We start from the raw sequence: 24,217 nt of genomic DNA, 5'->3' as shown, positions 1-24,217 counted from the left end.
AGCATTGAGACAACAGAGCAAAGTGGACAAAATGGTCCACGACAACACAATGCTTCATTTGGGTCTTTGGCAGAGAAAGAACAGGAAATTGAAGAGGAAATGCAACAAATTGAGCAAGTCCTTGGTTAACTTGAAATTCAGGTGCTTGGTTAGGAAACCGAGAGCAAGTTTGGTAACAAGGAGGAAAAGGAGAAGGTTGGATGTCTTGGCAGAGGCATCTGAACATGTGGACTGAAAGATTATGACAAAGTTTTGGTTGCATGAGGACATGCAACACCCTCGCAGTGGGGGTATGTTGAGCCTCAACCTTACACTCATTTACCTATCCTCCCAACAACTTTTCCCTATTCACTTCTCTCTTTTGTCATCATTTCCTCCATCAACTTGTTCAATTCATTGCATTATATGTCTTTTTAACATGATTTGTTGACTGTGCTAATGATTGACTGTTGGTTTAGAATTTTGGTACATGTACAACAATTCCGCAGCTGTTCTGCAATTCCGCAGCTGTTCAGAGATTCCGCAGCCTTTTTGTTGTTTGCTATACTCCACGTGTCTTCTCAAGGAACGGGCCACATGGGCACGTTGGTATGACTGTGTACATGGTTCGTGTGCTATCAGCTAAGCCATCTCGTTCATATATACCCCCGGTCAACGCAGATGCACCCACGGTCAAACAGCAAAGTTCCAAATGGTGGCACGGCTCTGCGTGAGCAAATGAGACACAGAACCACAGCTGGCACTTCCTCCATGCCACGAAGACAGCAAGGGACAAGATCTAACCATAGATTTACTCCCCATGATGACCGTTTCCTCCAAACGTGCACGAAGTTGCCTGCGTGTTGCTGCATAGTTAATTAGTCAAGACTGTAGTTGCTTAGTTTACGCAGAAGACAGTTTGTCTCTGCTGCTATAAATAAAGCGTTTGCATACGCTTAGTAGTTAGTCTTCAAGTTAGTTTTTGGCTGTAATCACTTTGTTTATAAAACTCTGTTTTAAAGACTGTTTCATACAGCGTTTACGTTTTTTGTATTTTGACATGCTGATTTAATATAAGAAGACTGTTCCTGTTCATCTCTACGTAGCTGATCTTTAGCTGGTTGAGTGGATGGAGGGCCCCCATCTGCCACAACCTATGTACAGTAGCATTTAACTTTATTTTCCTGCCTTTCTTTGCTTTCATTTTCACATGTACAATAATGTATAGTTTGATTTCTGCAGTTTTTCATTTCTTTGAACATGTATAATAATGTACAGTTTGATTTCATGCCTTTACATTTCCAGCACTTTTCAGAACTGATCAGTTTGTTTATGCAGGTGTGTTAGGAGCCCGGGATAGTGTGTTTTTATTTCTTTTTATCACTGATGGTATTTGAAGTTGTCTTGTCTTAGCTACTGATTTTTACCTTGCTTACTTAGTTTCATTGCTAGTTTACTTTATCAAGTTTTTGACAAGTTGCTTACTAACCTTTTGATGGTCTTCTCATCATAACTGACTAACCTTTATTGGACCAAAATATCATTGAGTGGCAGCTTGGTTTGATTAGCTTTTGAACTCATATTACTTATTCCTTCTTAACTATTTTTTTTACATGAACAATTTCAGCTAGAGGCAGAATGTTAAGGAAGGATGAAGTGTTATGATTTGTCATTTAAGTTTTGCAGTTAAAGTAGTGTTTTTCACTTTCCATTGAGTTAACATAGATGCTATTTTTGTTCTTATCAGTAGCATAGATAGTGGACTAGTGCCATTAGTCACTTTGTTTAATGCTTTGCTTTCATTTGAAGTTTCAATTCCATTGCAAGTCACTTTTCAAGCTTTCTCTTTAAAAAGTTCAAGAAGCATTTAGAAACCACCACATACACACACATTCACTCACTTGTTTATAACTTCATCACATCACATTAGGAAGATAAGTCCAACACAAACTAAAAACGACAAAAAGAACTAGGAAAGGCTGCTTAAGTATATATTGTACACTTCACTTCATCAGCTTACGAGCCCCGGGTTGACAATTTATGATAGCAATTTAGACAACACTAAATTGACCAAACACCTGCTAGAAGATGTGTTTGATGCGGTCAATAATTCTAGTCACTTTATTAGCCTCAGACAATACATGTGTGGATTATGTTTGTGTAGTCGCATGAGGCATGCAAAATCAATCAGACACAATGGTTGAAATCCTAGACCCACTTGAAAGGTACTGCGACCAGTCCAGATATGGAGAGCTCTATTATAACTGTGTTTCACATAGGGAAGACTCTCATGCCAGGTTCATGGATGCTTGAAGTTGTACATGTGGTGTATGTGCACTATCATCCTATTCACGACCTCCACCTAGCCATCAGTATAGGGATGGAAGGTAGTTGACTTGGTGATCTTGGTGTTTAATAGTGTCCAGAGGCTTGACCAGAATGTGTTTAGGAACCTATTATCCCAATCTGATATAATGGTCTGTGTGGAGTACTAAAAAGGTATGTTTTTGATGATCATTTCAGTGGCTTTTCAGTAGAACTTGTAAACCTTTTTGCATCATGAACTTGGAAAATGATAAAGAATTATAACAAAACATGTGAGATTAATATGCAAGACTTAACCGCTGACAATTGTCATTCCCTCGTGTAGGAAGGGGTGAAAACGAGGAGTTGCTAATCCAAAGGAAAGGACAAGGATGAGGTAACCGTTGTCCCTTTGACAGGAGACTGAATGCAAACAAGGCTAAGCAGATCAAAGCAAATCGGCCCTGAAAAGGAGGTGAAGACACCAGCTCGGCGCAGGAGGGAAAAGAGATGATTAAGGATTAACGGTTCGGCGAATCCCTCAGGATCCTTGATCCTGAGGGATCACTGCTTTGTCTATTTTTATACTTAGACATCTCCACCGTCACCCATATAAAAGGGACAACATTGTTAGCTCGGGAGAGTTCGACATGATTATGTTTTTATGTAATTTCTGTTAAGATCAAAACTTTGATCATCGAGTCTCGATAAGAACTAGTTCATTGTAATTTTGTTTCATGCATTAATACAAACTTGGTGATTATTTCATCTCTGTGTCTAGATTAACCTCAAGCAGTGTATGCCTGGAGGCTAAGGGCCTGGCCCCGGAGGACATTTGCTCTTGTATTATTACAATTTGATTTGTGCGTGATTTGCTTATCGTCGTTATTTGGTAATCTGGTATGCTTTATAAGTTTACATCACATGCTCTGTTAAGATTAATTCATTAAGATTGCTACAGATAAAACTATTGTATTGACTCTGCATCATATTATTGTTCCTTTCAGAGTTGATTGAATATTATTAGTCTTAACCAAATATTGTTACTATTTTATTACAGAGCTTTTGTGCTGTACATTCATGTTACAAGATTCATCTTGAAAGTTGTGTTCTTTACGATTGTTGGATTCAGAAGCAATGTTGTTCCATTTTGAAATGCAGACGTATTCCTTTTGATTGGGATTGATGCTTAGATCAGATTACTAGTTATGTGTGTTGTGTGCATAAATGGTTTCCAAGCGTTGTTCCTTAACTTATCGGTAATCAGTGCTGTTCAATTAGTGTGTGCTGTTTAATCTGCCTTAAGAGTGAAAGATTGCTGTTTGATTACGATTAATGCATTTGAGTTAGTAGATTAAGTTTGATTACTGCTTGAGAGACTTAGTTGTTTAGCTGCTGTTCCTTTTAAGAATTGTTGTTCCATTTCAGAATTGTTGTTCCATTCCAGATTTGTTGTTCGATTTCTTATTTGTCGTTCCATTTTCTTATCTGTCGTTCCATTTACTAGCATTTGTTGTTTTGGTGTGGGAGACGATCTAAGGCTGTAGTGAGCCTCGGCATTTACTGTCTGGTTCCCAGACCCGTGGTCTGTTCTCTAATTTCCTTTCCATCAGTTTCCAAAGGGATGGGTTATCGCTGCCGAACCCTTGACTGATAAGTTGCCTAGTTTTCTGAGTGTGTGATTTACTCTTTTGAAGTAGCTTAGTTGTAGACAAGCATCCGTTTACTCTTGTATTTCTGAACGTTGTACTACTAGCATTACTCTGACAAATGATAGCCTCAGACTGAGACACTCTTTGAAATAACAAAACGCTCCATGATTGACATATTAATGCGAGGTAATTAGAGGTGAAAGAGACCCTTTTTATAGCTCTACATTTTGGCGCCGTTGCCGGGGAAAGAGTGTAGCCATTTGTCCTTTTTTGCAGAGTAGTGTACGAACCTGCTAGGGAAGAGTTGGATTTTAAAAACGGAAGGTAAGAACCTGCGTACGGAGCATGTAAAAGCCCTGCTCCTCTGTCCGCTTTCCTAACAGATTTGTTGATTTGTTTAGAATTTAGTAGTTCATTTGAGTGCATGACTAAGTAGAAAAAACCAGAAAAAAATACCAAGCCTCTACCCAAGCCAGGAAAAGCTAAGGGGCCGGTGACCCTTGGCCGAACGACCTTTATAGATGAAATCTACAAGAAAGCATAATTTCAGTCATTAGTAGGACCCAGGAAAATCATTTCTAAACAGCCTACTAGTTCCCTTCAGGCCACAGGATCACCATCTGTAGCCTTTGCTGAGGTGGATAGTCAAACTCAAGAGCGGGACTTTCAAGAAATTGAAAATTCTACTCCAGAACTATTGCAGGAAGGGAATTTCAGCAATCTTTGTGAAGGAGAAGGAGAAACAGGGGAAACCGAGGAACCAAGATCTCCTATTGGAACAAATCAACCATTAAATAGCCCAGATAAGGGGAGTGCTGCAAAAATCATTGTTGAAGGAACCCAATCTCCTTAGACATCAGGCATTCTCATTATCCCATATAGAGGAAGTGTTATTAAAACTATCCCTGTCAAAGCCATTCTCTCTCAACCTAGGAATACCCTCCTAGATATCCCAGAAGGTTATCAGCATATATTCGACCCTATGGCTCAGAATCAGCCAAACACTCAAACCTCTACATTACAATACCCTATAGTGGATTCTGCAGCAAATGCGCCTATGAAAGCAATCCCTCTTCAACATATCCCTACATTCCATGGTCTCACATCGGAAGACCCAGATGCATTTTTATTTGAATTTGATGTGTTGTGCAGGGGATATGATTACACCACCGACCCCCAGAAACTGAAATTATTTCCCTCTACATTAAAAGGGGCTGCTTTAATATGGTTCATGGGATTAGGTGGTGGGGTTATAAACAACTGGGATCAAATGAAAGAATCTTTCCTAAAAAAAATCAGGATTACTGCAGGTCTAGAGAACTGAAGGACGAAATATTCCAAATGACAGCTAGACCGAATGAAACATTAGAGGAGTATGTGGAATGTTTCCAGTATAATCTGCAAAGATCTCCTTATGCATCACTACCTTTACCTGATAATGTGTTAAAAACAACATTGATAAGGGGCATGAAGGAACAATGGATTGAAACATTAAACATCATGGGAAAAGGGGATATTTATCAAGAGAATTTTGCTGACATTATTGATTTATGTATCAAGAGCTCGAGAGGTAGCACAAGAGTAAAACCAGCAGAACATGATCGATTTGTAAGAGATAATAAAATTTCAACAGAAGGAGTAACACGGGTAGAAATTGGAAATTTATTGGAAAATTTTAAAACTGATATCCTGGGGACACTAACTACACAACTTGATATTATGCAGGCTAAACAAAAGCAAATGGAGGCAGAACAGAATTTGGCGGTCTTCTGTCCCCGATGCTGGAAAAAGCATAGTCACAAGGAATGTCCACTGGATACAGTCCAAACATGCGCCATCTGTACAAAATATCACCTTACGGAAGGCTACCCCTCACTTCCTGGATTGAAAGCGGTATATAAGGAAGCGGAAGAAGAACCAGAATCGGTGTACTTGATCAACCAGCGCTGTCAGTGGCAGCCGAGACAATCTGGTATGTTTTCAGACCCAACTTCTTCTTTTCACCCTCCACAGTATAATGCTCAACAATATAGTATGTGGCAAAGTCAACCCCAACCTCCATTTCCAAACTGGTCACCACAGTCGTTTCCTTATTCAAACCCGTGGCTGAATCAGGCAAGCCAATCTGGTTGGCCAAATTTCCCTTACACTCCACCATATTGGCAAGGTAGCCCATATCCTCCACAATGGACTCCCCCTACTTCACAAAGTTTAGCTTGGTAGACAAACTGGCAGAGACCGATGCAACAGCCAGTAGGAACTATTCCGCTCCCTCAACCTACACTGCCAGCCTTACAACAAAATCCCCAGTCTAATTTGAGACCACAACTCCCAGCCCAACCCAACCCCAATCCAAATAATAGACCGGTCCAATATCTCCAAATTATAGAATCACCAGAAATAGGACCCGGCCTGAGGGAGTGTAATGATCTTCAGTTAAGATCTGGACGTATTATTGAAACTGAGGGAGATAAAACAGTTCATATTGAAGATCAGTTGCCAAGAGAACATCTGTTGCAACAAGAGGATGTGAATAAGCAGCAGACTCATAATCAAGCAACCACATCTTCTCCTCTGTTCCCAGAACGATTAGCCATACCTCGACCTTTACAATATCCTGATTTTGACATTCTGGGAGAATTACAAAATCTGTACATAAAAATTCCATTCCTCCAAGCCATTCAAGACATTCCCATATATGCAAAAACTATCAAAGAATTGTGCATAAAGAAACCAAGGAGGAATATAACAAATAATCCAAGAGTCCAAGTAGTCGGCACTTTATCTGATTTACTATTAGGGAAAGAAACACCCATTAAATATAAAGACCCAGGGAATCCAATTGTAACTGTTCAAATTTATGGTCAGACCCTGTCTAATGCCTTAGTTGATCTAGGAGCTGCAATTAATATTTTAACAACCACTACTTGCCAAAAGCTCGACATTACATCTGTAGAACCCACCTCTACTTTGCTAGAATTGGCTGACCGATCTGTGGTTAGGCCGGAGGGTACTCTACATGATGTCATGGTCTCTGTAGATTCCTGGGAATATCCAACCGATTTCCTGATAATTAATCCAAAAACCCGACTTGATGGACACCCGCTGATTTTAGGTAGACCTTGGCTTGCCACTGCCAATGCTTACATTGGCTACCAGTAAGGAAATATGACCATAACAAAAGGACCAAATATCAAGAATTTAGTTCTATATCCTCCAGCACAGCCAAGTGTAAAAATAATTAAAACTAATAAGCACCCTGTATCATACCTTACTGATAACATTAGATCTCCATTAACTATACAAGAGGCACTTGATTTTAAAAACCAAACAGAAGATGATGCCATTAATAATTTTATTAGCCAAACTAGATCTTGCACACAGTGTCACATGATAGAAGTAGAGCAATCTGAAGGAGAAGAGAAAGAAGAGGCCGAGAAATCTGAAGAGGAGGCCGAGCAATTTGAAGAAGAAAATGAGGAAGGAGCCGAGCAGTCTAAAATAGAAGCTGAGCTTTCTGAAACAGAAGCTGAGCATTCTGAAGCAGAAGCTGAACAATCCAAGCAGGAGGGGGAAATGGAACAGCAGGAAGGTAGCCCATTGCAGGACCCAGTGGGAGAAGATGAATTGGCCACAGTCTTGGCCAATATGGGCGAATATGGCCAACCTTCCAGCCCATCAAACCTCCATGACGAAATGAAACCCCAGGAAGAAAATGCACCTGAAAAACCGCATGTAAAGGAGGCAGAAGAAGAAAATCTGCCTGTTCATGATAAAGAAACAATAGGAGATACTGAACAGGAACAATCCGTTCCTAACTTGAGGGCACCGGAAGAAATTCTGGAGGAAGCAGGGGCAGAAAAAGAAGTTGCCCAAGAAACGACAGAACCAGTTAGGGTTCCTGCCCCAGAACAACCGGAGCAAAACAATGAAGAAACACCCCAGGAGGAAGATCCAGCGACTAGTCATGGCCCAGACCATGGCAGACAGCCTGTTGTTCCTTCTAACGAAATTTTGGAAATTAAAGAATTGTGAAAGGAATAGTAGAGATTATTGAGCATAATAGTCCAGCTCCACCAACAGATTAGGATCCTGAAAGCAAGGCAGAGGGTAAGAAAGATTGCAGGGAAGAAAAAGGTGACCACTCCAGCAAAACCCCGCAAGGAAAAAAGGTAGAGGATCAGAATTCGTCCTGCTATTCAAAACCCTGTTGAAAATCCAATTGCTATTCCAAATGATGCTGAAGAACAAACTGCTATTCCATTTGAAAAGGAACAGCAATAGACTGATATCCACGTTAAAATAGAAATGGATGATATGATGACCTGTGACAAGGAAATTCAGACGGAGGCACCACTCTCAGGGGTGATAAGGGTTCTAAACTCAAAGCAACGCAATAATAAAGTTCAGGTAAAACTCCCGGCCTCCACTGCTGCATGGAGAAGAGATCCAAAAACAGTAACCTTGCGCAAGGAGTTGAAACAAGCTCAGCAAGAAGTAGAAAAGCTTAGAGAACAAACAGTCCCTCACGAAAAGTATGAAGAGCTACAGCAGCAACTTAGGAACGTCAATCAATCCGAAAGCCAGGCCTTTGAAGGTTGGCGGAAGGAACAAGAGAAAGTTGCAAAGGTAACTCGTAGGCTAGATATTGTTATCAAGCAGATGGATACCTTGTGTTCTTTATACAATGACGTCTTAGCATGTAGGGCCCCTGCCAAAAATTATGCCCTGTTTTTACTGGAACGGTATTTGCAATTAAAAATAAAAGTTGTTAAATCAAGTGCTTCCATACAAATTAACACTGTCAATGACTTTATAGACTGCTGTAAACATTACGGGGTGAAGGTCCAGAGACTGCTGTGCGAATTCTATTTGCATAACCTTGTACTAGACCAGGAGACTGAGCTGAACCCTGGCCCCTTTGTTGGAGACATCCAATTGCAAGCATTCATCTCATTCGGGGTTAATCAGATTAAATGGCTCAAAGCCTATAATACTTTCTAGAGGCAAGAAAATGGCCTAGATTTGTGGGTAAGGGCTGAGCCTAGGAACCCAGTACAGTTGTGGAAAGCACATAGAAACCTCATGAAGACTCTGGGTGTCATTGAAACATTAGGACCCATGCATGAGGCACTCATTCGACAAGGATTAGAATACTTTCTTTCTATCAAAGACCTTGCCATTGATGCAGCTAAATTTCGGTATCAAATCTCTAATCTGAATATCCAGCTTAGGGAACCGTTTAAGAATGAGAATTTTAAATTAGCTGCCAATCGTTTGCACCTTTATGGCAAAAGAATTTTGAGAGCAGGGCCATCCTGGTTAGGATATAGGTTTTGCAGTCCAATTATTTGGCACCCTGCACCTGGATACCAAGCCCTGTATGAGATGCCTGAGGGTCAAACAGGCCATTTCTTTGACTACCTAGTTACTCATCATGGATGTAGGCCTCCACATGAGATTCCTTCTCCAGCCTATTCTCTCATTGCCTTGCATGTCAACTACAACGTTTTCATGAGGGCATGAAACAGGGTAAGCAGGGGGGTGTGTGGAGTACTAAAAAAGTATTTTTTTGATGATCATTTCAATGGCTTTTCAGTAGAACTTGTAAACCTTTTTGCATCATGAACTTGGAAAACGATAAAGAATTATAACAAAACATGTGAGATTAATATGCAAGACTTAACTGCTGACAATTGTCATTCCCTCGTGCAGGAAGGGGTGAAAACGAGGAGTTGTTGTTCCAAAGGAAAGGACAAGGACGAGGTAACCGTTGTCCCTTTGACGGGAGACTGAATGCAAACAAGGCTAAGCAGATCAAAGCAAATTGGCCCTGAAAAGGAGGTGAAGACACCAGCTCGGTGCAGGAGGGAAAAGAGATGATTAAGGATTAACGGTTCGGCGAATCCCTCGGGATCCTTGATCCTGAGGGATCGCTGCTTTGTCTATTTTTATACTTAGACATCTCCGTCGTCACCCATATAAAAGGGACAACATTGTTAGCTCGGGAGAGTTTGACACGATTATGCTTTTATGTAATTTCTGTTAAGATCAAAACTTTGATCATCGAGTCTCGATAAGAACTGGTTCATTGTAATTTTGTTTCATGCATTAATACAAACTGGGTCATTATTTCATCTCTGCATCTGGATTAACCTCAAGCGGTGTACCCCTGGAGGCTAAGGGCTCGGCCCTGGAGGACATTTGCTCCTGTATTATTACGATTTGATTTGTGCGTGATTTGCTTATCGTCGTTATTTGGTAATCTGATATGCTTTATAAGTTTACATCACATGCTCTGTTAAGATTAATTCATTAAGATTGTTATGGAAAAACTATTGTATTGACTCTGCATCATATTATTGTTCCTTTCAGAGTTGATTGAATATTATTAACCAAATATTGTTACTATTTTATTACAGAGCTATTGTGTTGTACATTCATGTTACAGGATTCATCTTGAAATTTGTGTTCTTTACGATTGTTGGATTCAAAAGCAATGTTGTTCCATTTTGAAATGCAGACATATTCCTTTTGATTGGGACTGATGCTTAGATCAGATTACTAGTTACGTGTGCTGTGTGCGTAAATGGTTTCCAAGCACTGTTCCTTAACTTATCAGTAATCAGTGCTGTTCCATTAGTGTGTGTTGTTTAATCTGCCTTAAGAGTGAAAGATTGATGTTTGATTACGATTAATGCATTCGATTTAGTAGATTAAGTTTGATTACTGCTTGAGAGACTTAGTTGTTTAGCTGCTGTTCCTTTTAAGAATTGTTGTTCCATTTCAGAATTGTTGTTCCATTCCATATTTGCTGTTCGATTTCTTATTTGTCGTTCCATTTTCTTATCTGCCGTTCCATTTACTAGAATTTGTTGTTTTGGTGTGGGAGATGATCTAAGGTTGTAGTGAGCCTCGGCATTTACTGTCTGGTTCCCAGACCCGTGGTCTATTCTCTAATTTCCTTTCCATCAGTTTCCAAAGGGATGGGTTATCACTTCCGAACCCTTGACTGATAAGTTGCCTAGTTTTCTGAGTGTGTGATTTACTCTTTTGAAGTAGCTTAGTTGTAGACAAGCATCCATTTACTCTTGTATTTCCGAACACTGTACTACTAGCATTACTCTGACAAATGATAGCCTCAGACTGAGACACTCTTTGAAATAACAAAACGCTCCCTGATTGACATATTAATGTGAGGTAATTAGAGGTGAAAGAGACCCTTTTTATAGCTCTACAGTCTGAAGGATCCCAAAATGTACCCATACTCGTTCAAAGAAGAGTTTGGCAGTTTCCTCTATTGTGATACTCTTCTTGCAAGCCGCCAATATATTCATCTTATAAAATATATCCACGACCACAAATACAGATTCATTACCATGCTTGGTAGAAGGGAGGCCAGACATATAGTCCATAGAGATGGATTCCCATGGCTGGCTAGGAGTAGGCAGAGGAGTGTATAGGCCTTGCTTATTGATGTTTGGCTTGGCGATGACACAGGTAGTGTAGGATCTGATATGTTTCCCAACATCCAGTCGGAGTTTAGGCCATTAAAATTACTTTTTTAGTACAACCACAATTTTCTCAACACCAAAGTGTTTTGTGACCCGACTGTAGTGCACCCCCCAAATCAACTTGGCACACTCGCTTGAAGGAACACAAAGGTGGCCCAAGTAGCATAATAATGCATCATGGAGGTGTAAATCAGGAACTTTCTTTCCATCTACCAGCATCTGGTATGTGGAGGTGAACTCTAGATTATTTTTGTATATTTGTGGCCATCCAAAGGTCTTGTGGCCACAAGAGTTGAGAACAGTAGTCAGTGCTGCAACTGATGGTCTGATGAGGAAGTCTGCAACATTATTGGTGCTGCCCTTTTTGTATTTAATGTTCAAGTGGAATTGTTGCAGATATGAAGACGACTTCTCATGGAAATCATTCTGCAACTTCCCTTGTGTCTATATAAACTAAAGAGGTTGGTGATATGTGTGGCTAACCATCTCCTTCCCGTGAATGTAATGCTTCCATTGCCGACAAGCCTGCACGATGGAATACATCTCTTTATCATAGGTGGGGTACATCTAAATTGTATCAGAAAGTGTCTCACTATGATAGGCCATTGGATGCCCATGTTGGGTGAGGACTGCACCAATAGTATAGTCTGAGGAGTCTGTATTGATTTCAAATGGTTGTTGCAGGTCTAGCAGTGTGGGTATTGGTGCAAAGCAAAGTCAGTTCTTCAACTCAACGAACGTCTTCCGTTGGGACTCAGACTAGGAAAAATTTTCTTTCGTAAACTAAATAGGCTAAGTGATATGGGGGAATTCCAACACGAACCTCCAATAAAAATTTGCAAGGCCCAAAAATATACGAAGCTCTGTTAGAGTGGTCGGGGCTAGCCAATCCCGAATGACTTGGATCTTAGTTAGATCCACATGCATGCCACACTCATCTATGATGTAACCCAAATATTGGACCTAGCTCATGCCAAATGTGAATTTATCCAAGTTGGCACACATTTTGTGTTGCCGAAGGGTTTTAAGGACTTGTCGAATGTGTTGCAAGTGTTCTTCCCAACTCTTATTGAAGATGATGATGTCGTCTAGATAAACAACCATGAATGAGTTGGTTAAGGTCCGCAAGATGTCATCCATTAGCCTCATAAAGGTATAAGGGAAATTTTTCAACACAAAGGGCATAACCAACCATTCAAAAATGCCTTCCTTGGATTTGAAGGTGGTCTTCCATACATCTATGGGCTCTATTGGAACTTGGTGATAGCTAGACTTCAGATCGATCTTACTAAAATATTTGGCCCCCTTAAGTTGGTCCAGAAGGTCATCAATCCATGGGATTGGATACCTATTCCTAACAATGATTTTTTTTAGTGCTCGATAATCAATCTAGAGCCTCCATGTCCCATCCTTCTTTTGTACAAGTACAATCAATCTCCCACAAGGTGAGGAACTTGGTCAGATGTGCCCTTTTTACAGCAACTCCCAGATTTGCCGCTTGATCTCTTCATTTTCCCAAATAGAGTGGTGAAATATCAGCCCGTTGGGTAGAGGTGCTCCGAGAGTCAGATCAATTGAATGCTTGACCTGACAGTGCAAGGGTGCCCATGTGGGTGAGGAGAAGATGTCATTATTTTTGGGTTATGTTATATTCTTTCCACGACTACCCCAAGTGTGGGGGACTCACAGGGGGGTTGGTAGCCCCCCATGTACATTACGTTGGGCATTATCAGGGTGTCACATGGGGAGTGGCTACCCCCCTATTGAGGGGTAAGCAAGAGGGTGGTAGCCCCCCTGCACAGGATCCGGGGCTCTGCCCCGAGAAATTTTTTTGGACCATATATTAGTTGAGCGAACCTACCTATGGTTTTGTGCATGGATTTCACACATGGTTTTGGGAATGATGGTTTTCTATCCATTGTGTTTTTTAGATCCGATCAAGGGAACTACGATTATGTTCTAATCCAAGGTTAATGGATTGGGGTTTGTGGATGCTTTGGCATGTATATATATGTATTGTAACATTGAAAGGAACATAGTAAAAAATCAATCTGGTAGTCCTAGTTTTCGGATCCAGGGGAAAATCTCTGTGTATATTTATTTTATGTGTTATGCTCTCACCATTGTTTATTTTCTGTTTTTATAATTCGTATGCAGGTAATTTTTGTACGGGGTTAAAACCTACACTTGTATTCTTCTACAACTATATACACCTGCTTCTGCTATGTGGAGGAACCCTTCCTCGAGAAAATGGATGTGGTTACGATCTTCCCTTACTTTGAGAGAGAATCAGAAAGAAAACAAATTTCCCAGTCTAGGAGATGATCTTACTGCACTGCTTAGGAGAGATCAAAGAGATGGCAGTAGGTGGGGCTACCTCCAGTATCTTGTATAACTTACTACCCAAAGAAATAATAACATAGCAGGGTCTAGACTCATATACAACATGTTGCTTCCACAAGTATCATTGTCCTAATAATACATCACAAACTTCAAGAGGAGTAACATCACACAATATGTCATCTGTGAAGGGCTTGATGTTGTACGGAAGGCGACACTCTTGGCTAATGTAGAGATCTCATCCTTCGTGAAGCCACCCAATTATATATGGTTGTAGATGTGTTGTAGGTAGTAGGCCCAGCTGCTTCATGACCTATACTGAAATGAGGTTCTTTTGGCTCCCTCTGCCGACAATGAACTACAGTGGAGAACCTTCGCCCACAGATGTGAGTGGAATAGGAATTCCCCCTCCTCTAGATCTTTAGGCTCAATTTTCTGGACCTTGGTGGTGGCCATAGTGGCACAGGGCTCCACTCAATGATTTTTTTCCCTTTGTCATTCCCCTTGTCAGGTTCTGACTCAGAGTCAAAACATGCGTGTGACTCAGAAGTCTTCAGCTCGACCACCAGTGACTGTTTGGCCTGACACTCACTTGTGTTGTGAGTGGAGCTCTTATGGAACTCACACCACTTTCCCATCTCCTTCTTTGTCTTCGTGGTGTTTTTATTTTCTTGTAGCTTCGACGGGTTATCCTAGGTCGCACTGCCTTGGCTTTGCCCTTTTCTCTATAGTTTGGGGGCAACCTTCCCTTACTTCGGATTCTCAGATCCAAAGTCTCACTTTTTCTATTTAAACTTATGCTCAATCTTGACAGTGTATCGGTATGTCATGACGATCGAGGAGATGTCTATGAACTCCATCTCATCCTAGATGTACCTGTGTAGGCAGCCACAGTACTTGAGCACCAAAAGTTTCTCAGAATCCTTGATATCCAACTTCGTGCAAAGGGTATGAAAAAAATTGGTAAACTCCAACACATCTTGGTCCCTTCCCAGCCGTAGCATCATCTAATTTATGTATTTATCCTCATAGCTCCCGGCAGGGTATTACTTCTCCTTGATGGCATCTCGAAACAAATTCCAAGTGGGTGAGGCCAAAAATAATGAGGGTGTGCTTTCATCCTTCTTCTCACAATAAGTTCCCCCCAGTCCTTGATGTGGGGGCCGACTTTGAGAAGTGCAAAGGTAATATTTTCCTAGCTGGAAAAATCATGAATAGAAAATATCATTCTAACATATTTAACCATTTATCGATAGCGTCTACATCTATCTGGCCCTCAAATATGGGGATGTCAAAGTTAACTTGTACCTTAAAGGGTGTGGTACTTCCAGAGTAGCTTCTGGAAGCAAATGCATTGCCCTTGGGTAGTCGCTGAAGGATATGGGCAAAGTTATCCATCATCGCATTCCTTTGTAACTCAAGGGCTTCTTCGAGAAAATTTTTGAAAGGATATCCTACCCCCTCATCTTTCTTATCTTTTGCCATGGGAGGTCATTGGGATTTGTGAGGCTAGTCTTGCAAAGGTTTGACCAATTTGAGCCCTAAATTATTATATCCTGACCTCATTGGGGACATGCAAAGAAAAACAGAGAAAGAGAAGACCGCTCTGATACCACTGAAGCGAACTTAAACAGGAATGCAACAAATTACAGATATAACCATAAATATAGAGATGCAATAGAAATAACACTTCATTTCGTTAATATTAAACACTGAAATATGCTTACAAACAGAATGGAAATAAGACTAGCTCGAGCAATGGTAGCTTATCTCTGAGAAGAGATGTGGTGGCTACATGCCTCTAAACTGTGTTATAATGAGGCTCACATGCCTATTTATTATTGAGAAACAATTAAAAACCCTAAACATGAAAAAACCTAACCGTAGGAGATGAAGCACCAAAACTATGGGCCCCGTTTGGGTGAATTGGTACATCAGCTTCCCAGGGTCGTAACTTTGGCATACGATCTCCATTTGACATGCACAATACCTCATTCGAAATATGTATCTGAGGACTACAGCTTTTGAGTGGCCAACATGGGTCAAACACCCATGTTGACCCTGGTTTTCCCAAAAAACATTGTTTAGGGCTGCAAAATGGCTCCGGACGTTCAGGACCCGAAAAACTACCAAAAATAGTAAACTGTGCTACAATTAAGGAAACTAAAAAAGTGAAAGAGACAGTGGTGGGGGTCCAAGCGGAATAGGCAGGTGGCCACCAACATCCACCTGGATCAATAAGTAGTTAGGAATTTTGTTATTAATTCAATGATGTTGTGTGTGGTTTTGTTAAAGATCGCTTAACAGAGATCTCATGTTGGAATAATCGTTATTTTAATTGATAACCCTTTGAACAAAGAACTTTCAAAGCTATAATTTATGTTGTCCTTTGCTTATCAATTTCACTAATTGATAACTACTCATGGTGAATTATCTATTGAAGATGTTAATTTTATCTTTTTTATTTGTGTTTCAATTAAAGGTTGTCAATCTAGAAGACAAAGTAGATCCAACAGAGCACAGTTGAATGTAATTTTATGTTCAACTTGAAATTATACCTTAGAATATCCACTATTGGATGAGCAACTAATTTTGTGAATGATTTATAATTGAATTTTTGTGTGTTTCTTTGATATTTGTTCTGCATATATATTGCATGGTATCTCACAAGTCGACTAACCTGGATTGATAATAAATGTATCAAATTACTATTATATAATTTTTTTGACAAGTTGCAGAAGCAATTGGATAGTTTAAGAAGATGTAGAATTCTATTCCTAAATAATAATATAAGAATTATTTTCAAGTTCTTTATAACCACCTCTCCTACGTTTACCCCATTTCATTGTCCTGCCAAGGTAAACATGAGACAAAGAGTTACTATGACATGACTCGACCTCCAAGTTGCAATTAAGGAAGTGGGGCTTACAAGCTGACCACAAAATGACAACTCATAATATCCCTTAGGGCTGCAAGACACTCATGGGCCAAAGAAATACCCCAGGTGACCAAACTTTGAGTTGGGTCTACTTTTCACTTACCTATGCCCCCAACCGCATGAATGACAAGGCCTAGGTGTGGTTGAAGGCCTCCAACAGCCTTCACAACACTACCTGAGTGCAGTTGTGACCCAAATTGTCTAGTTTTGAGGGTGTGGTCCCGCGATCTGAGCCCGATTTCTAGGTCAGCCTCCAGACCACTGCCTAGAACTTCTTGAAACTTCTTAGAATCATTACTGACATGACAAAAAAGATAAATATTCAAACTCGAATAAAAAAAATTGACCTAGACTGACCAGAACATACTAGGCATTTCATCAAATGCATGGAAAACATGTAAGCTAGAGGTCATGAATGCATATGTGATCATAAAAGTATGATATGCATCTAATAATCACTGAGAAGGCCCTATGCCCTCTCCACATAGTTGCAACAACACTTTTAGTCTATATATTCATCAACTAATCAATAGCAAAATAATTCATGATAAGATCCATAAATGATACACATCATATAACTAGCATATAACCAAAAAATAACTAGTATATAAACCATGGCAACTTAGCCCTAATATCGCCAACATAATCACTACAAATATACATGAATCATAATAGAATATTAACTCTTATTAACATATGAAAATACCAACAAAGTTAGGGACTTCCATGTACCACCCGACCATAGATTGGGATGAACACAATCTCTCTTTCATCCAATCACCCCCACGCCATATTCCAAGTGTGAATGAGGGATCTCATGGAATGAACCAAACAAAACCAAACCATGGCTTCTAGAGGCCAAACCACCTCAATCCTCAACCAGTGATTCCACCTCATGGTCGGACATCACTAAACCCAACCAGATCTGTCTCTACCCAAGTTGTCCAGGGCTCCAGGAACTAGTAACTCAACCCTTAGCCTTTCAAGGCTCCAAAGCATTTGTCCAACCTAGCTCCAGGGACTAGTAACTTAACCCACTAAGGGCTCCAAAGAATTTGTCCCAACCTAAGCTCTAAGACTAGTAACTCAACCGAAGTCATTCCAGGGCTTCTAGATCGTTTTTTCCAAACCACATCCATAAGGAATTATGAGCACCAATCATTAAATAATCAAGTGGAAACACCCAAAACACCATGGTTATCTAAGAAATGGAAAGACAAGGCTAAAATCATTTTCAATCCAGGAAATCCTCCATGCCAATGACAACACATAACCAAAAAACCACATGCATATTCCATGTATCCATAAATCAACAAGGAAATCACACATGCAATTTATTACCTGCAAAGCAATCCAATTGTAGTTTTTGATCCATTTATTCCCTTGTACTTTCCTTTGCCTTCTTTCTCCAATCCAAGTGAAACTATAGTGATCCAAGAATTCTCCAAGAATTTTGTAAGTGTGCAAGGGAAAAGTATATTTGTCAATTATTGCCACTTTGCCTTTGCCAATTTCCATAAGCCATTAATTAATCACCAATGATACCCATCACTATGGTTTTCCCAACATTTAGGTTGGAATGTGTGTCTTGTGACCTTGGTCTTATTTTTATTTACATAGGAAATCAACCAGGGATTGTTACATTCTTAATATAAACTAAGAACCGAAAGTGGATACCATTATGAAAAAAAAGTAGTTCTTCGCAAACTCCCGCTTCAACAAGTATACTAGTTGGGCTTGAAAAAAACAATATTGCAATGCTAGAAAAACACATATTACATATTGATTGTCACACTCTGGAGGAAGAAAAAAATACCATTCAAATGATGATATCAGTTGCGAGCTAAATTTAGTAAAGGGAAATGCACTACCATCCTACCACTAGAAAGATACTAAAGATAATGGAACATCAATAGATAGATTTGCAGTCACCCTATAGGTTGAAGCAATGGACTTCCCAATCTCTATCCAAGGTATTCATTCAACCATATCTTTCTATAGAATAGACTACATCAAAGATGATTACATTCTTGGTTTTTAGTTCCTTAAGGGATTTAGTCCGCTCATCATAGATTCAAAGTCCATGGTGTTAGTAATGAATGTAGCAAGATAAGTTGTATCTTGTCTTTTATCGTAGTTTTCTACTTATTAATTCACTAATCATTTAAAATCATTTGTATTCAACCCCTTAGTGTACACAAGCTATTTAAAGTTGAAACATCAGTTGCATATTCCAAGACATATAAATAGAAAACACTTTTAGCCATATTAGAGAAACTGGTAAACAACCATACCTTTGAGTCTGGCAATGCCTTTTAGGCTGGAGAAAATTCTACTTTTCTCTTTCATTTCATCCATAGGTCTCTCGCGCACGCCAAAAAGCCTCAGCTAATTTAATGAGCCCTTTTAAGATCAAGCTTTACTAAGAATAAATTTCTAAGTTGTCAGAAAAGGCTATGATAGAGCCATCAAAAATCCCTTGGTCATGTTGCAACTTCTATGTAAATAATCACTCTGAGATAAAATGAGGCAAACTCAGACTTACAATAAATTGCAAGCCTCTTAAGAAGGTTTTTTAGCCCCTCAAGTATTCTCCGCTTAATAAATCATCTCTCATATGAAAAATATCTCATCTTGTAAATCATCTTTTTGTTGTATTATATTTTATTATATTTAGTGAGTTTAATTTAAAATTTGCTATAATTTTAAATATTTTAGTTATTAGTATGTGTTTCTCCCTAAGAAACCACAAGTTTAAATGCAAAGAAAGTATGATATATACACCTCTATAAATTTTAGCCATCATATTACTTTACCGCTAACATACATACATATATATCTATATCTATATATATATATATATATATATATATATATATATATATATATATATATATAACTTGCAGAAACAAAAAGTATTTATAGAAATTCTATGATCTTGTATACAAACATAGGCTAGTGTTGTCAAAGCAAAATATGAGAATCGACAAAACATAAATTGAATTCTTGAGATTCAAAATCGCAAAAAGGCACATGCTTCTCCACTAACACATCTTATATTTTTTCAAGAAATTTCCCGATAAACTCACCAACAAGGTATAACTTCCAAGATTTCTTGGAAATGTAAACTATTTGAGACCTTTGTATAAACATCAAGCTGAAGATACAAAATTGCACTTGAAATTGAGAAATACAAGATGGTCGATAAACTTATTGTAAGTTCCTATGCCAAATATTGGATTCACATATATAATAACTAGCGTACTAAAGGTGGTGTTGTCAAATATTGATAAGAAATTAAGATTCAAACAATATCTTTTCATGACTCTTCACTACCCCCTTGCAAATGCACTAATAAATGGTACAATGGTACATGCCCCATCACCATCAATGAAAGAGTTGGAGCTTTTGAAAAAGATTTAGGTGGAGATCGTTTATACACAAAAACATCAGAATCCAATTCGACAATGAAGAATATTAGTTCCTTCAACACATAAATCTTGCTTCATGTTCAATTACTTTGATGTTAACCCTCATGTGAGCTTAACATTAAATGATAGAGATTAAAAGAGAGCACGACGATTGAACGATTGAATATATTCCCACCATTCAATTTCCAAAATATACCTCTATATCCAAATAAATAGGCTCATCTATCAATGTAATAACTAAAAGAGATTTGAATGTGACTCTTATGTAACATAATGGAATATGAGATTCTAATGATGGTGGTCCCTCAATTTTGAAAGATTGTTTTTAGAGTCTAGCATTTATAAGTTAATGACAATGTGAAAGCTAATCATATTCATTATGTCACATTTCATAATATGTAATAATAATAAACAGCCAACCGAGACACCAAATTGGTGTATGAGACCCCCTTATTTGTGGGAAAGGGACCCACCTCTGCTAGCAATTTGACTACTAAATTAACTTTTAATATGAAATTAGAAAGTATTTAATTGTATTATATAATAAATTAATTAAAAATTAAAAAAAATAAAAATAAAACTTATTAATTAAGTATTTAATTTACATCATTTAGTGATGAATAATAAATATTTATTCATAAAATATTAAATATTTTGTATTTTTAAATTGGAAGCAACTTCACACACACACACACACACACATATATAACGTAAAAGAGTAGAATTTGTACACCTCTATTAAATACTTATTACTACCCTTAAAATGTATGAAATACTTGTTAAAAAAATAAAAACTTAATGCTACCCCTTAAGATTTATGATCACACCTCTGCTAAATACTTATTACTACCCTTAAAATGTATGAAATACTTATTAAAAAAAATACTTAATGCTACCCCTTAAGATTTATGATCACAGGGAATATCGACAAGCGTGAAAGATGCTTAATGATGGCCTTGGGGTTTATGAAATCACAAGGAATATGAACAAATGTGACAACAAAAAACTAAAAATAAGCTTAAAGGGATCTTGCATAAAATCTTTTATGTAGCATAGAGGCATTCATTGGTTCAGGTCAATGATGATCCAAGGATGGAACTTGATAACCAAGTCGTTACTAGGCATTTTTCCTATCAAATACGGTTCATCTTCGTTAAAAATCTAAAAAAAATTAACGGAGTGATTGAAACTGTAAAATTGGATCATTGCTTCATTTTGAAATTCCAATGCGGTGGACATCTTGATTTTACTAAGGATGAAAAGTGCATTTCAAGCATTTCATGAGCAGAAAAGGTGTAGTAGTGTAATTCAGAGGGAAGGTATCAATGGTATTACCAATTTTGGATGTAAGTGGTCTCTCATGTATTTAAAACATGAACTAGACATCTTGTTTTTAGAGAGAATGAATTGGCCATTTTAAGTAGGCATTTGGCGAGCAGAAAAGACGTAGTAGCACCATTTAGAGGCAAGTTATCAATGGTATTATGGAAGAATTCTTCATGGGAAAAGCCTCTCCTTGTTGGGAATTCCAATCCATCTTCACCCCGATAGACTCCTCACCCTTCTGATCTATGCCTCCTTTCTCCTCACTGCAACCATCCTCAGCCCTTTTAGTCCACAAATAATTCAAGCACTTATCAAGGTCAAGCCCACCATCAATGACTAGGACTATCATAGGATGTTCTTGAAGATGGAATGCAATGACACCATAGCTCAACATCTGAAGGCCATCACCTAAGAACCCCATGTGGTCGGAACCCCTAAAAACTTTGCCACAACAGAATATGTTCTCTCCAATTTTTAGAATTCTTGGTTTGGATGCTCATTACACAAATTATGAATTTCCATTGACTTATCCTCTGTCAAGGTCTTTATCCCTCACATTACCGTAGGGGGAGGTCATCCAGCTAAAACTCAAGGAGAAGGAAATAGAAACTAGTCCTTCTACCAAAAACGCCAAAGTCATCCCCACCTTTCATGCTTACTCTCCATCCGCGGACATTTCTGCAGAAGTGGTGTTTGTCAACTATGGCTCAGAATAGGATTAGTCCACCCTCAGAGACATAGGTTTGGAGTCTGGACGCTAAAGGTGCCATTGTTATCACTAAATATGGAAAAATTTCCAAAGCAGATATCATAGAGATTGTTGCAGGACCAAGAGCAGTTGGAGTGATTATATATTTTGATCCTCGATACCATGGAGAAAACAAAACACAAGGATACTATCTAGACTCTAGATGGTTTCCTCCATATGGAGTTCAACAAGGCTCCATTTATCAAAAAATTGGCGATCCTATAACGTTGGGTTGGCCTAGTCTCCCTGATTCAGAACGCTTATTAGTAGATGATCTAACAACTAAATTTCCTAGGATTCCATCGATTCCAATATAAGAAGAGGATGATACAACCATAATGTAGTGGCTCAATGGCCTGGTAGCTCTAGCTAAGTGGCATGGTGCCTTCATATCCCCTTGGTTGGGGACCAAGCTCTTGGAAAATACACTGACAGCAACCATACTTGCCAAGTAGATTTTGTTTGTAGGTTGCGAAGTTTTGTTTGCAGGCTAAAGGCCAGATTAAATGAAGTTTTAGTGGGAGTACAAATTATTCATTCTGCAACACACATCAAGTAATTAAGAAGGAATGTATATTTAATGAAGGGTTGGTAAAAACGTATGGGTAAATATTCACTCTGCAACATAGAAAAACATTTTCTGTATAATCGTTCATCCTATGTCTTAATGTTTTTCTCTGTCATGTATTAATGAATCAAAATTGTATGTTTTGAAATATATGTATGTAAAATTCATTTTCATAGTCGAGGGTTTATGTCTGAGAGATCAAGAGTGTTGAAATTTCTAAGTCTAACTGTTAGAAATCCTTAATGTACTTTCTACTTCATTTCTACCTACTTGTTATATTTAATTAACAAGTTATTTACCATGTAAATACCGAAAATAAATACAAGTACATGCTCAACACATTATAGATCACCAACTGTAGGAAAAACAAGAACACAAATGACACTGTTGTTTTTGGACCAATGTCCCCGGAAAAACCCAATACGGGAAAATTAATGCAGCTATCTGAGGGTTTTATTATTAATCAGTTTCAAAATACAATCTGGGTGCCAAACCGGCTCACCGAACAAAGAATGATCTCAGCAGTAGTACCTCTTAGTCAGAGACTGATATTCCAGCTAAAACCTTGGATGAACAATCCCACAGCTCTCAGCTCCAATCTTCCCCACAAAATCTCCAGCTTCTACCTCTAGGGACTGTGTTAGCCTCTCTGGCCCAGCGTCAACCCAACTCACCCTGCGTCAACCTCTAGAGGCACTACGTTAGCCTCTAGAGCCTCTACATCACCCTCGCTGGCTCTCTTTGGCACTGCGCAGCTCTTGGTTGCCTCTGCGTGGGCCCTGACTGGCTCTGCATGCCCTCTAGCTAGCTCTACGTCCCTCTCTCCCGGTTTCTAAATTGATGCTCCTGGTACCCTCTCTTCCTCTCTACTTCTATATTCACTTCCCCTCAGCTACAACTCTAATCACTCCTTCGATTTCCTCAGCAAGCCCTACCCTAGAAAATCGAATTCATGTTCAACTCAGTGTATTCTCCAAGTGACCCTCAAGCCTCCTCTTATACTTTTCTCGTTGACAATTCAACGTCTAAGATTAAGTCCCTAATCAATGGATAAGATTAAATCTGGCTTGATCCATGACATTTGGACCCTTCTAACACAGTTTTATATTAATTCACATTAATATTTTATTTTCCCTAAGTTTAGACTTAGGGACTCCATTAAAAATATTAATTATTTTAATATCTCCCAAACTATTTAGAATCTGCCCAAACCATTTCTGGGTATTGGATATCTCATGTGCTTTAGCCCCTCCAACAACTTTTGTGGCTATAGAACATCCTATGCTACCCCAAATCAACACTCCCTCTTAGCGAGGACTGTGCTCTAGTAATACTCTTCACTGAGCATCACCTTGATTATCCGGCATCAGTCCTGGTGCTGATGCTAGGCCTACTACCCAACATCCTTTGTAATACT

General features: G+C 38.9%; 1 pseudogene; it reads left to right on the top strand.

Annotated features, from left to right (window-relative positions):
- Positions 1 to 22,687, top strand: part of LOC149158393 (putative glutamate carboxypeptidase LAMP1) — a 34,781-nt pseudogene extending 12,094 nt beyond the window's left edge.
- Positions 22,688 to 24,217: the final 1,530 nt, after the last annotated feature.

This window comes from Pinus tabuliformis, chromosome 5_2 (assembly GCF_031772625.1).
Source record: "Pinus tabuliformis cultivar Carrire ecotype Pingquan chromosome 5_2, CPIR1, whole genome shotgun sequence".
In the NCBI taxonomy this organism is placed as follows: domain Eukaryota; kingdom Viridiplantae; phylum Streptophyta; class Pinopsida; order Pinales; family Pinaceae; genus Pinus; species Pinus tabuliformis.
This window is presented reverse-complemented; position numbering and strand designations above follow the sequence as displayed.